This window comes from Eptesicus fuscus, chromosome 7 (assembly GCF_027574615.1).
Source record: "Eptesicus fuscus isolate TK198812 chromosome 7, DD_ASM_mEF_20220401, whole genome shotgun sequence".
Classification (NCBI taxonomy): Eukaryota; Metazoa; Chordata; class Mammalia; order Chiroptera; family Vespertilionidae; genus Eptesicus; species Eptesicus fuscus.
In genome coordinates, this window is record NC_072479.1 from 93,016,041 (window position 1) to 93,030,512 (window position 14,472).

Genomic DNA, 14,472 nt, shown 5'->3' on the forward strand with positions numbered 1-14,472 from the left:
CAGTGATGATCAATCTGCATAGTACTCTTTTATTAGATAGGATAGAGGCCTGGTACAGGCGTGGGGGCCAGCTGGTTTGCCCTGAAGGGCATCCCGGAGCAGATGGGGGTTACCTTGGGGTGTGGGGCGGCCTGAGCGAGGGGCCTGTGGTTGTTTGCAGGTGGGCCACGCCCCTGGCAACGCAAGCAGAGGCCCTGGTATCTGGAATTTATTTTCCTTCTACAATTGATACTTTGTAGCCTGGAGCGGAGCCAAGCTTGGGGCTCCCTCCGTGGCCGGCAGCCATTTGTGTTGGGGTTATAATTGAAACTTTGTTGCCTTAAGCAGGTGGGCCCGGCCAGGGTGTGCAGAAAGCTTTGCTTCCCCTGTTGCCGGCGGCAACCCTGGCCTGCTCTCTCAAGCTCCATTCTGCCGCCATTTGTTTGAATTTGTTTACCTTCTATAATTGAAACTTTGTAGTTTGAGTGGAGGCTTAGGCCTGGCAAGGGCAGGCGGAAAGCTTGGCTTCCTCTGTTACCTAGGAAACCTTGCTCTCTGTGGCTGTAGCCATCTTGGTTTGGGTTAATTTGCATACTTGCTCTGATTGGATGGTGGGCATGGCTTGTGGGTGTGTCGGAGGTATGGTCAATTTGCATATTTGTCTATTATTAGATAGGATGTTAATATCAGATTAAAGATCTATATTTGGCTCCATAAATTATGGCTTGGTTTTGTCATTTGCATATAACTCTAAAGTCTGCTATTCTTTGGGAAGACCTGTACAAAAAAAAGAATATTTATTCAGAGAAAATCAAATTAGTATACTCCCTAGTAAATTAACTTTCTCCATTAAAAATTTCAGTTATTTTTTATACTTTCCTGTCACTCCCAGTCAATAGTAAACTTCAGATTCTGTATCAGACTCACTCTATTTGCCAAAATTCTTGACAGTGTGTCTTTCCAGGGTAGCTATTCCATAAAGTATCGGTGCATTGTTGGCATTTTATTATTGTTGTTGTTATTTTCATAACAATACTATAATATTGGTATGGCAGAAATTATTTCCCACCTTTGCAGATGAGGTTACTATGGTTCAGAGAGAGGGAATTATTTGCTACTAAAAAGCATCAGACAAAAGCCCATTTGTACTATATGAATGCTTTTTCCTGTAATTCAACCTAACTCTGAGAAAAGGTCACATAAACAACATTTTGAGTTTTTTTCCCAATTTGAGGGTTAGAAGGTGACTCCAAAAGATCAGTAAGTTGAAAATAGTATTTTACTGAAATGTGAAACATCCCAAGAAACATTAGTTAGTTATTGGACTCTACCCAGAAACCAAAATTCAAGGTTCTTTCCAAAGTAACTGAAATATCAACCTAAATATATGTCTATTATTGATGAGAAGTGACTTGAACTTGTGGCCCCTGAAATATCACTGAGATATGATAAAATACCATGGAATTAAGTTTGCAAAGGTTTCTTAAATAGGACACAAAAACCACTAAACACAAAAGGAAAAAAAAAAGTAACACGTTATGTTAAAATTGAGAACTTTGTTTATCGATAGACATGATTAAGAATGAAAAAGCTCCCATAAAGTTGGAAAAGATATTTGCAATCATTACATTAGGCAAATTACTCATATTCAGAATATATAAAGAACTTCTACAAATCAATAAGAAAAAGATACTCAATAAAACAATATCCAGAAGAATTGCCCAAAAAAGATATTCAAATAGCTAACAAGCACATGAAAAAGTGCCTATCTTCATTAAGTCATCAGGGAATTGCAAATAAAAACCATAATGTGATATACTACTTACCCACCAGAATGGCTAAAATGAAGAAGATAAAAAGCATCAAGACTTGGCAAAGATGAATCCCGAAGCAACCTGAATCCACATGGACCACTTGTGAGTGTGTAAATTGGTACAACTTCTTAAAAAACTGTTTGGTACTAAAGCTGAATGCAAGCAACCCCTCAGACCCAGCAATTCTACTCCTATGGGTATACCCAACAGGAATGCATGCATGTATTCACCAAAATATAAGCATTAGCATGTTCATAGCAGCACTCTAGACAGTAGCCCCAAAATGGAAATGTCCCAAATGCCCATCAATAGCAGAATGGATACATAAATTGTGATATAGTCACACAATGGAATCCTATGCAGAAATATGAATGAATAATTTATAACTACAACAGCAATATGGATGAATCTTAGAAACATAATGTTGGGCAGAGAAGCCAAACACAAAAGAGAGCATATGGTATTGTTCCCTTTATATAAAAATAGGCAAAACTAATCAATGTTGTTAGAAGTCAGGACAGTGGTTATCCTTGATGGGAGAGGGGAGTAGGAATAATGACTGAAAAGGAACATAAACACAGGGCTTCTGTGGTTTGGTAGTATTTTTTGATCTGGGTGCTGGTTATAATTTTCATTCCATTTATGAAAATTCATGTATGTACTGTTATGTGCCGATTATAATGTATATTATAGTTTTAACAAAAATGTTTTTTAATAGCTAGGATTATAAATAGATCTAATCCATATTCACCAGAATTTATCTTGGAGAGAAGTTCGTATGTGGTTGGAAGCAATATTTTCATGAGCTGCTGGTTACAACAGTATGGTAGACAGTTGCTGTGTTGCCTGCTCTTATACCTCTTGTTCTTTTGGAAACAAAATTCCAATTTTCCTTTGGATAATTATCTATTACATGATGAGGCTTTCAGATACAATGTCCTCCCTGCCCCCACTTCCCCACTACAGGGGTCTGCATGCAACTCAAGCCAACCACTCAGAGAACCTTATCCATCTAGACATAATTATTTGTCCTAATATTGGCATATATCCCCAAAAGGGTCAATCAGAATCCTTTTTAGTATATCTGAGGTTGAGGGTGCTTAGTAAACCCTCAGATTCTCAAGTACATCAGCCAATAAACCCCATTTTCATGTAAGTTCATTAAAGTGGGTTTCTGTTGCTTGCGGTCCAAAGAGTTCTGACTGTAGTGGTAAGGTCTCTGAAGGTATGTTCAGGTAACATAGCTGGTTTCCAAATTACCTTGTAAGGAGGTGGTTCTAGTTAACATTGGAACTTTGATTAGATGGTATATGCAACCTTCACAGCTCAGTACTTGTAGTTATCGATTGCTGTGTAACAAATTACCACAAACTTAGTGGCTTAAAACAGCATATCATTATTACCTCTCAGTTCTGTGGGCCAGGAATCAGGCATGGCTTAGCTTGGTTCTCTGCTTCATGGTCTCCTACAAGGCTGCAATCAGGGTTGGGGTCTCATCTGAAGGCCTGACTGGGGAATTGAACACAAATTTAAATAACATCAGTTTGAAGGGCACCAAATTATTAGCCTGCCTGGGCCATATGTTTTGGCCTGATATACTGTATATTCACAGCTAGTATAAGTATTTATGGACTTCAGAAAGTCAAGGAGCTTGGAAATGATGCATAGTAAATTAAATTAAATCTCTAAACCCAAATGGAAAAACACTCTGTAGTAAAATTCCTCTGTATTCCTCAAACCTTAAGAAATAAAAGGAGTAGCATGAACTTTATGGAAGTTTTGCTATGAAAATACTGACAGTCAAGCATTTTATTTTTTTTCCATCAAGCACTTTAAATTGCCTTTATATTAGTCATCTCTTTGGATTCCTCTATAAGTTCTTAGACATGTATCAGAAGAGGCAATATAAATTGATTAAGATCACAAATATATCCCCCATTTAAAACCTGGAAAAAAAGAAAATTATGTCTATATAACATATGTAATATACAGATAATTATTATATTTATAATTTTTTTATATTTTATATAATATAAGTGTCTAGTATTTTTGTATACTATGTGTACCATATAAAATATAATATAGATAGGTAGGTAGGTAGAGATATATGATACACAGATAGATAAATCACATTATTTTCCCTTTGAATGATGAATTCTATCTTTATTTCCACCTTACTTATGGTTCAAATTTCATCTTTTTGAGGTTATAGGAAGAAATGGAGAAAGAAGACTTCTATATCTACACTTGAGTGGTTTAGAGCAAGGGGATTTGTGCCAGTCCAACACACAGATAAGAAAATAAAAACCTGTTGATTCATAGCCAATACAGCATGTCTAGCCAGCTCAATGCTGGCACACATTCTCAAACTCACAGTTTCAAGCTTATGAATAGGAAATGTTCCAAACTCTCATTTGGAAGCATGCATTAAATAGTGACTACTAGTATTATCAAAGATATACATGAACCCTGATAAATATAAAACTCTTCTGAAGATATAGTTAGTAGCAGTTTTCCCTGTCACAGAAAAAACACATGTGTGTTTCAGGTCTGAGTCAACAGCCTCAAGATCTTGGCACTAGGTTCTATATCAGCTATTTTCAACCGGTGTGCTGCAAGAATATTTAAAACATGCATTACCTGACTAGTCAGGGACACTGACCTCTTTTCCCTTAGATTATCAAATTTTAAAAAAATGACAAGAGCCAACACAGCAATAGCCACCCAGTATGAATGAATCCAAATTTATACCTGTTGTTGTCAGATCAGCAAAAATATATTTCTTGGAGTGCTGCAGAATTTTAGTAATTAGTTTATGTATGCCACAAGATAAAAAAGGTTAAAAATTGCTGTTCTATATGTCGGTACTCACTGGAAACGTGACTTATCTGAAGTCCCGGTACTTTTGTGGAAGCCTGTGCTTTGAGTCCTAAGCACCCCACAAATCTAGGGTCACCATTCTCATCATAGTCTAAGTGAATGCTACCCACACAGTTAGAAATATATGAAAAGTGAAAGTGAATCACTTTATTATAGAGACCTGTAAGAAATATTTTGCCTGTCCAGCTCTTACTCCTCACTCTTTTAGTAACTCCACACAGCTCAGGTGAGCTGACCACAATACACCAGGGGTGCACAGATGAATCACTTGGGCCTAATAAATTAGAGTCACAGTGATTGGTTTATGGGTGAATATGTGGACACAAGGCCCACTTTGAATCAATGAAAGTCAGCCCAGGAACTTATCCCAAAACAATTACAAAAGAGGCATTCTGGAATTATCAGGGGGAACACTTTGAAGACATATAAACGTCTAACCACTATGCTATACACCTGAAACTCATATAATATTGACTATCAACTGTAATTGAAACAAGTTAAAATAAATACCATTACACCATATGCTTAAAACCTATTAAAATTTATACTGTACATACATGTTTGTATATGTGTGTGTGCACCCATCCATATATATATATCAATAAATCAAATCTTGGAATTCTAAAAAAAAAAAAAAAAGTAAAAGGCATTCACTTTGGGGATTGTAAAATGCAGAGCCAACATGGGAATTAAACTCCCCTAGGACAGGGTTGAAGCAGCATTTGAGTAGCAAATCCCTGTGTTGTACTGAAAGTATTGCTAGTAATCAATGAATGTCCTAGGTACTTCAATTTTGTCCTCACTTGGGGGAGTTTCTGGTGTCCTTTGGATTCCCAAAAGGGCTGAGGAATGCCTTCATCTCACCAGCTGTTAAGGAGCTTGACCTTACTGTCCTGGATCTAATCTCTACTTGCCAAAGTCCTCTTTAGTCATTTTTCCAGATGGCCAGTATGACTTTATACTTTATAATACCTGATAACCTGCTTGATATGCCTGTGTTCAGGAAATGTGTATAAAGACCCAACTTAAGATGGCAAAATGCCATTATTTAAGAAAGAATTTTCCAACAGAGCTCCCCAAAATAAAATGGATGTCTAGTAAAGTCCCATGTCACTGGAGATGTTTTGTACCAGTACGATTCAACAAGGCTAAGTAAATTGCCCAAGATCACACAGCTGGTAAGGGACAACGCCAAATAATAACCAAAACAGCCATGCTCCTCCCACCATGACAAGCTACACTGTTTTTTTCTAGTATCCCTATACAGATGGATTGGCAATGGCATTTTGGCTTTCCTCTGTCTTTCACCCTCCTTCAATAATCAGAGGTGTGTATTTTCAAGAAGGGTACCAAGCATGTGACCACAGAGCAATATGGACTAAATTACACATAGAAGGACTGATCTAGAATCATGCCTAAGTCAAAGCATAATAACACAGTATGTTTCTTCATTGGTAAAATGAAGCGTATCCTAAAGAATCGGGCTCCATTTTTTGATGTTTGACTTCTGACAGCTTTTAAGCCTCACCCCTTCCTCTTGCCCCTTCGGCCCCACATCTGGACAACTAATTAGAAAGTCTGGGTGCTCCCTCCATTTGTGCTGATGAGAAGTTCAAACCAAGTGTGGGAATCCTCACCCTGGTGTCTCTCTCTCTCTCTCTCTCTCTCTCTCTCTCTCTCTCTCTCTCACACACACACACACACACACACACACACTCCAAACCAGTATCATTTCCTTGTCCTATCTCAAGTCATTTTTTTTTTTTCATCTGCTTGGGAGCCACCAGCTCTCCCCAGAAAGCCTCATTATGTGAGTAATAAGCTTTTTTATACCCTCTTGGTATGTTTGTGGCATCGTCAGCCTTGATATGCCAATCAAATTTTGGCTGGGGATCCTTCCTGTTTCTAAGGAGTGGTCACAACAATGGAAATAATACTATCTCCAAGGATTATTGGAAGAATGAGAGATAATGCAATAAAGTACAGTACTTTACAATCACATAGTAGGTGCTCACAAGCCTGTGATAAAGTGGAAATGAGTTAATAATTATAGAGCCACTTAGAACAGTACCTAGCAAATATTAAGTGCTTTCCTTTTTATTTATTAAATTTAGTGGGGTGATGACATTGGTCAACATGAACATATAGGTTTCAGGTATGGGTTTCTGTTGTAAGATCTGTATATTATAATGTGTTTAAGTGCTTTGTAAGTATTTGAAGCCTCAGAAGAAGCCTTAATAGAAACGAAGCATGGCAATTTGGGCATATTTACAATATATACTCTCTCTCATGCAAGTTTAATATGCACTTAATACAACTCCCCTATAAGCATGTGGTTGCACTAATCTGTGATCCTTCATCACGTGAATGTCTGCAGCCCTTGACTTGAAGTGCCTGTGAACTGCGGGGAGAGATGAGAGACCCGAGTTGCCTCAAGGAGGACTACCAAGACCTCTCTGAAGAATAGTCTGACAGCTACAGACAACTCGGATGACCTCGAGGAAGAACAGAGCTCAAGGGCAAAAACATCATCAAGATCTTTAGCTGATGTTTGGAAGTCAATCTAACCATCCCCAACCTTAACCCCATGGGATGGTAAAAGCCTCAATGAAAGATTTCCTCCAAAAACAGTAAGCAATATTAGGACTGGGATGGGCCCATGGTCCCTTATTACCATTGACTTTGATAGTACACCTATTTTATTTTTCCCTTTTTAGAGGTAGAAAGAGGATGAGACTTGGTGTTTTTAGCTGGAAAATCTCTACCAGACACATTAAATTGAAATCTCTAAAGTGCATGGAAGACTACATCTTCCAATTTTATGACTGGTATTTCTAACCAAAAACTTGGGTATGCAGCAAATGTCAAAATCATGAGAAGTTTCTCCTCTGATAAAATGTTTTGCAATGTGTGGGATGATGTATATTATGGAAGATAATTTTAGATGATGGCATTAAAATGTATTAAATTATATGGGGGAAAAGTTACTCCTCTTAAAATTTATTTTATTGTTTCTGATTACACCCTCAGTAAATTCTCAGTTGCTGTTGGTCTTCTAGTAGCCCTATAAACAGGGAGAATGCCTTTCAACAGTATGGTGACAGCAGAGGGAAAGGGGTTTGGGGGATGGTAGAAATGGGCAAAGGGGGGATAAATAAGGATGGAAAGAGACTCCACTTTGAGTGGCGAGTGCACAATGCATGTGCAGATGATTTTTCAGTGAATTGTACACTTGAAGCCTATATGGTTTTCTTAACCAATGTCACCCCAATAAATTCAATTTTCTTAAAATGTTAAAAGGAATATCAGGAAAGAGGTTTAGTTGGAATTTTTTCTAATATTTTCTTCATTTTCATTATATTTACTTTTTTTTCATTATATTTACTTTTATAGGTACATTCAATGTTTAGCAAATGGTGCCTGTCTCCAATTTGATGGTATGATAGAAAGTCCCTTTTCAAAAAAAATTAATTTTAAGAAAGTGATTTGATTAAAAAATCAATTTAATACTAGTAGAGGTAACAGAAAGATCTTCAAACACTGGGATGGTAGTTCAGAATGATGAAGCTTTGGGAATCACTGACCTAATGTATATTTAAATTACAAGGCACAAACAATTCCCAGAAGATGATATCTCTGATTAGTTCATCTCAATTCTAAATCCTGACCTGAAACACCTAAGCCGATATGCTCCTGCCTGTACCCCACTTTCTCTCTCCCACCCTATTCAACTTTCCAATATGCATGTGTTATCTTCAACTGTTCTTCAATGCCAGAGTTTCACCATGAGAAGACAGGGGAGTCCAGATTTATGGGTAATAGAAATAAGCTCAATCTAATCATTTTAATCCAAAAGTTATTTCCATCAAACCCACAGAGGTATGTAATCAACACTGCTGAAAACATTTTCAGCTTCAAAGGACTATAGCAATTAGTTAGCTTTGTAGTTATCATATGATAGTAAGTATAAAATAAATTATTTGGCATAGAAATTGGATGGTCTTCAACTGAAATCAAGGTAAATGCACTTTTAAATGACAATGAGCTTTAGCAAAAAATAGAAGATAGATAGATAGATAGATAGATAGATAGATAGATAGATAGATAGATAGATAGACAGGTATATACATAACATGTATATATTCAAGAAATCATTCAACATATGGAGCACTTACTATAGTATAGACAAGACAATGTGCTACTTGCTGTAGTGGATAAATAAAGACCTTGTCTAGTCCAGGTTCCCCAAAAGACAACATATATAAACTTCCTGGCACAGAGCAAGTGCTAAATACTACTAAATGTTAGTTCTCTTACTTCACTTTCTCCCTTCCATATTCTCATTCTTAATACAAAGCGAAAGAGCCTCAAGAACTCCTTTTACTGGTAAGTAAAAGGAAGAGGAATGCACTGCAGGAGGGAGCCCCCTGGCCCTTCTAATAAAGGAAGTCATTTTACAACAGGTACAAAAGATTTAACTGGAATGGAGTCAGACTTTTCAGAGCAAATAGCTTTGTAGCCTCATTATCCTGGCTTTAGACTAGCTGTAGGAAAGCTTTTGGAAAGCAGGACGGAGGCTACCCCACGGGAGGCTAACAGGACAAGTGCCAGGAACTGTATGTCCCGGCACCAGGCTCCATCCTGCTGTCACCATCCACCGCCAGCCCTGGCAGCTATGACCACTGCAGGTTTGACACTGATGCATGTTTGGGAAGAGCTGACTTTGGGGAATTCCAATACACTCCCCACATTATTGAGGAAGGGACAGAGTTCTTTACAGGTGAGCCACAGAGCGTGTTCACACTCCCAAGAATCCTGTTTGATAAAGGGATCTCCACAACCCCAATCACAAGGGTTCTTGAGAAGACATGAATGGTCAGTTTTTGAGAAGACATGAATGGTCAGTTTTTGAGAAGACATGAATGGTGTCTTGAGAAGACATGAATGGTCAGTTTTTGAGAAGGGTTCTTGAGAAGACATGAATGGTCAGTTTTTCATTTTTAGGAAAATGGGAAATGGGTGCTTTTTAGTTGCCCGGAGGCTAGCACAGTGCCTGACATATCTAGGTATCCAGGATATCATGTGTTGTTTGAATAAACAATAAACTAAAAGTGTCACTTAGGAAGTTGCCAGTTCTGTGTGACCTGTTAGGAGTCTAACAGAGTGATAATGATAATAGCTAACACTTACATAGTTTCTATTATATGGTAGGCACTGTTCTAAGTGCCTAAAGTTATTACATTTTTTACTCTTGCAACAACCCTATGAGGTAGCTATAATTATTAACAGGAACAATACTTTTAAACCCACTGTACAAAAGGGAAAATAGAGACTCGTATAGTCTAAGGCAGGGGTCCTCAGACTTTTAAACAGGGGGCCAGTTCACTGTCCCTCAGACCATTGGAGGGCCGGACTATAGTTTAAAAAAAAAACTATGAACAAATTCCTATGCACACTGCACATATCTTATTTTGAAGTAAAAAAAAAAAACGGCAAAAACACCCGCATGTGGCCCATGGGCCATAGTTTGAGGACGCCTGGTCTAAGGCACTTGCCCAAGACTGTCTAGTAATATGAAGCTGAATTCAAGCCCAGGATGTCTGACTCTGGAGTCAGTGTCCCTAACCACTGAACTGTACAGCCCCATGGAAAAATGGAAGCAAGTTGCCACTCATACCGAACCCTTCTTATGAAGAGATACTTGAACATATGTATAGCCTTGTGTGTTTTACTAAACACACACCTACATCCTGTGGAGGAAGCACAATCTGAAACTCTGGACTCTTTTCTATCTAGTTAGTGCCAAGGAACTTAAACATATACAGTCCCTTTCAACTGAATTAGGAAGAAAAACCTCACAGCTCAAACTGAATAATAGCTTGTAAACACCTTCACATAACAACCCATAATGAAAATGTATGAACCAGACTTTGGTTTGAGGTCTTACTACGAAGAATATTCATGTATTTAACATACAGAAGACCCCAGACTGTCTTCCTGAGTACAATTAAACTCTGAACAGGACAGAGCTAACGAAGAGCCATGGAGAAAGAAGCTCAGTCTAATACTATTTCTTGAAGCTCCCACCTGGATCCAAAAGGGAAAAAGTACAAACACGTGATTTCTTGATGTGTAGGTTTTCTTAAATATTCACAAGTTAATAATTTAAGTAGTTAATTTGTAAACAAAATATGATACGGAGAACAAATTGTGTTATTTAAAAGGTAATTGAAGTGCTTATAAAATACTAATTCAAAATATACTACAGAAGATGTCATTTGGTAATGGGACACAAGTTTAAAATTGCAGGTAAATGACCATACACAAAAATAAACTCAAAATGGATACAGGACTTAAACATAAGACGGGAAACCATAAAAATACTAGAGGAATCCACAGGCAACAAAATCTCAGACATATGCCAAAAGAACTTCTTCACTGACACTGCCCCTAGGGCAATGGAAGCTAAAGAGAAAATTAACAAATGGGACTACATCAAAATAAAAAGCTTTTTTACAGCAAAAGAAACCATCAACAAAACAACAAGAAAGCCCACTGCATGGGAGAACATATTTGCAAATGCTATCACTGATAAAAGTTTAATCTCCAACATCTACAGGCAGCTTATGCAACTTAATAAAAGGAAGATAAATGATCCAATAAAAAATGGGCAACGGACCTAAACAGAATATTTTCAAAAGAAGACAGAAGGAAGGCCAAGAGACACATGAAAACATGTTCAAAGTCACTTATTATCCGAGAGATGCAAATCAAAACAACAATGAGGTACCATCTCACACCTGTCAGAATGGCTATCATCAACAAATCAACAAACGACAAGTGTTGGCGAGGATGTGGAGAAAAAGGAACCCTCGTGCACTGCTGGTGGGAATGCAGACTGGTGCAGCCACTGTGGAGAACAGTATGGAGTTTCCCATTTGGAACTCCCATTTGACCCAGTAATCCCACTGGAACTCCCATTTGAAAATGGAACTCCCATTTGACCCAGTAATCCCACTCCTGGGAATATATCCAAAGAAACCAGAAACACCAATCAGAAAGGATATATGCACCACTATGTTCATAGCAGCACAATTTACAATAGCTAAGATTTGGAAACAGCCTAGGTGCCCGTCAGCAGATGACTGGATCAGAAAACTGTGGTACATCTACACAATGGAATACTATGCTGCCATAAAAAAAGAAGGAATTCTCATCATTTGCAGCAACCTGGATGGAATTGGAGAACATTATGCTAAGTGAAATAAGCCAGTCAATGAAAGAAAAATACCACATGAACTCACTCATTTATGGATAATAAAGAACATTATAAACTGATGAACAAAAAGATACAGAGACAGTAAGGCATCAAACAGACTTTCAAATTACAGGGGGAAAGTTAGGGAGAGGTGGGGGAGATAAGAAATCAAACGAAGGACTTGTATGCATGCATATAAGCATAAACAATGGACGCAAAACTCTGGGGGGTGAGGGCATGTATGGGTGTGGGGTGAGGGGGCAATGGTAAGATATGTACACATATAATACCTCAAAAAAAATTAAAAAAAATAAAAGGTAAAAAAAAATTGCAGGTAAATGTAGTCTTTGTGAATGTGGTTAAAAATCTCATTCCTCCTAAATTCCTTTCTCAGTTACTGGCTTCATTTGGAAGCCCAGGTGATGAACCTAGAGTAGTCTCTCTCTCCCCCCCGCCCCACCCCACTTCTCTCTCTCTTTCTCTCTCTCTCCCCCTTTTCTAAATCATATTTGGATATGGGCCAGAGCTCTAGAAGAGAAATTGATAGGCACCCTACCCATTGAAGAGACATCCTAATACATAAAATAAGACTCAGAGATGCCCCAACAAAGAAGTGATAAGCCCATGTTCAAGCCCTGGTGTGTTGACTCCAAAGCCCATGGATTTTTCACACTACTGTTGTGAGGAATAAGGGCAGTATGAAAAACTAATATGTGGAAAATTTTCTAAGTGCCAGCCCAGTGTTAGACATCTTACATGGTTCACAAGATCTAATTCTCCCAACAACTCTACAAAGGAAATGTAAGCTCAAGAGCAATCCTCAAAACCATTCCACCAAAATGTCCTTAGCATGCAGGGGAGGGCCAGCTCTCCTCCCTGTGTGATCCAGAGGTGTAGCTGTGAACAGATGTTACAAACAAGAAATATTTGTGTGGTCTCGTGTTTTTTCTATAATTTCCTTAAAAATTTGGGCTTCCATCCCATACAATGTTTAATACTTGTCTTAATTTTAAAAAGTGATGTTCTCTCCCCATTAAATCTTCTAGTGAAACGGACATTCCAGAAGGATAGTCTGTTTGTGTGGCTTCCTTTACCTTGCTTCTGACACATCACCAAGTTTTAGGAGTCGTTGGCAGTAAGTTTATAAATGAACCTATCCTATGTCAGCAAATAGCAGGATGTAAGTTGCATGGGAAGAGAAACCTTGCCTGTCTTGTTTACCACACTATCCCTAGCACATAGGCCTAGGATAGGAGCTCAATATTTGTGGAATGATGAAGCAATCCCTGGAGCGTAGGCTTTTTAAAAATAGTTGGATCAAGCCCTAGCTGGTTTGGCTCAGTGGATAGAGGGTCGGCCTTTGGACTGAAGGACCCCGGGTTTGATTCTGCTCAAGGGCACATACCCAGGTTGTGGGCTCTATCCCCAGTAGGGGGTGTGCAGGAGGCAGCCAATCAATGATTCTCTCTCATCACTGATGTTTCTATCTCTCTCTTCCTCTCCCTTCCTTTCTGACATTAATAAAAATATTAAATTTAAAAAATGGATCACTCTCTTAATTGCTATCTCCATTTGAAAAATTGATAAACAATCTGGACAACTGTATTATCTCTATGGTTGTGTAGAGATAAGTCAAGATTAGTCTAAAGCTTGCCCAAATTAGGGATTTAGCCCCTCTCTTATCAAGACTTTATTTTTATTCTTGTTTTCTTTCAAAGAAAAGGATATTGAGGAAACAAGAAATAGCAGATGGACCATTAGGCTCCACCCTACCTTGGTTCCCTATGACATGTTTCACTAAGTACTATACTAGTACAAACATTAGCTGTTCCGCTTCCATCTCTCAGCCAGGCATGAGATTTCTCAACCACCCACACAGTAGCGTTGTTGTCTATCTGAATCAATCCAGTTTTTTTTTTTTTTGTAACAAGATGGATCATCGAGGATAGAGGTATTTTGCCCCCTTTTATTACACCTCTAGGGCAGAAGTTATGGGCCTATAACAATATCTGTTATGATCTGAATGTGTGTGTCCCTTTCCAAAATTCACATGGGGAACTGCTAACATCCAATGTGATGTTATGAGGAGTTGGGCCTTTAGAGGTAATTAGGCTTAGATGAAGTCATGAGGGTGGAGCCCCCACATGGGTTTAAGGTCCTTATAAGAAGAGGAATAGAACATAGCGAGCTCTGTCCACACATAAGGACACACAGCTGGAAGGCAACCAATAGCAAACCAGGAAAGGAGTTCTCACCAGGAACCAAATTGGCTGGCACCCTCATCTTGGACTTCCATCCTCCAGAACTGTGAGAAAATAAGTATCTGTTGTTCAAGGTATCCAGTCTATAGTATCTTACCTAATAATAGACAAACATGTAAATTGACCGTACCTCCGCTACACCCACAGCCAATCAGAGTGAGTATGCAAATTAGAAGGCCAAACATGGCTGCTGCCCAGCTGCTCCAGCGCACTCAGAGCAGGATGCTGCTATGGGAGGGAGGGCGGCGGGGGTGGGGGTGGGGAAGGGGGCAAGGGATCT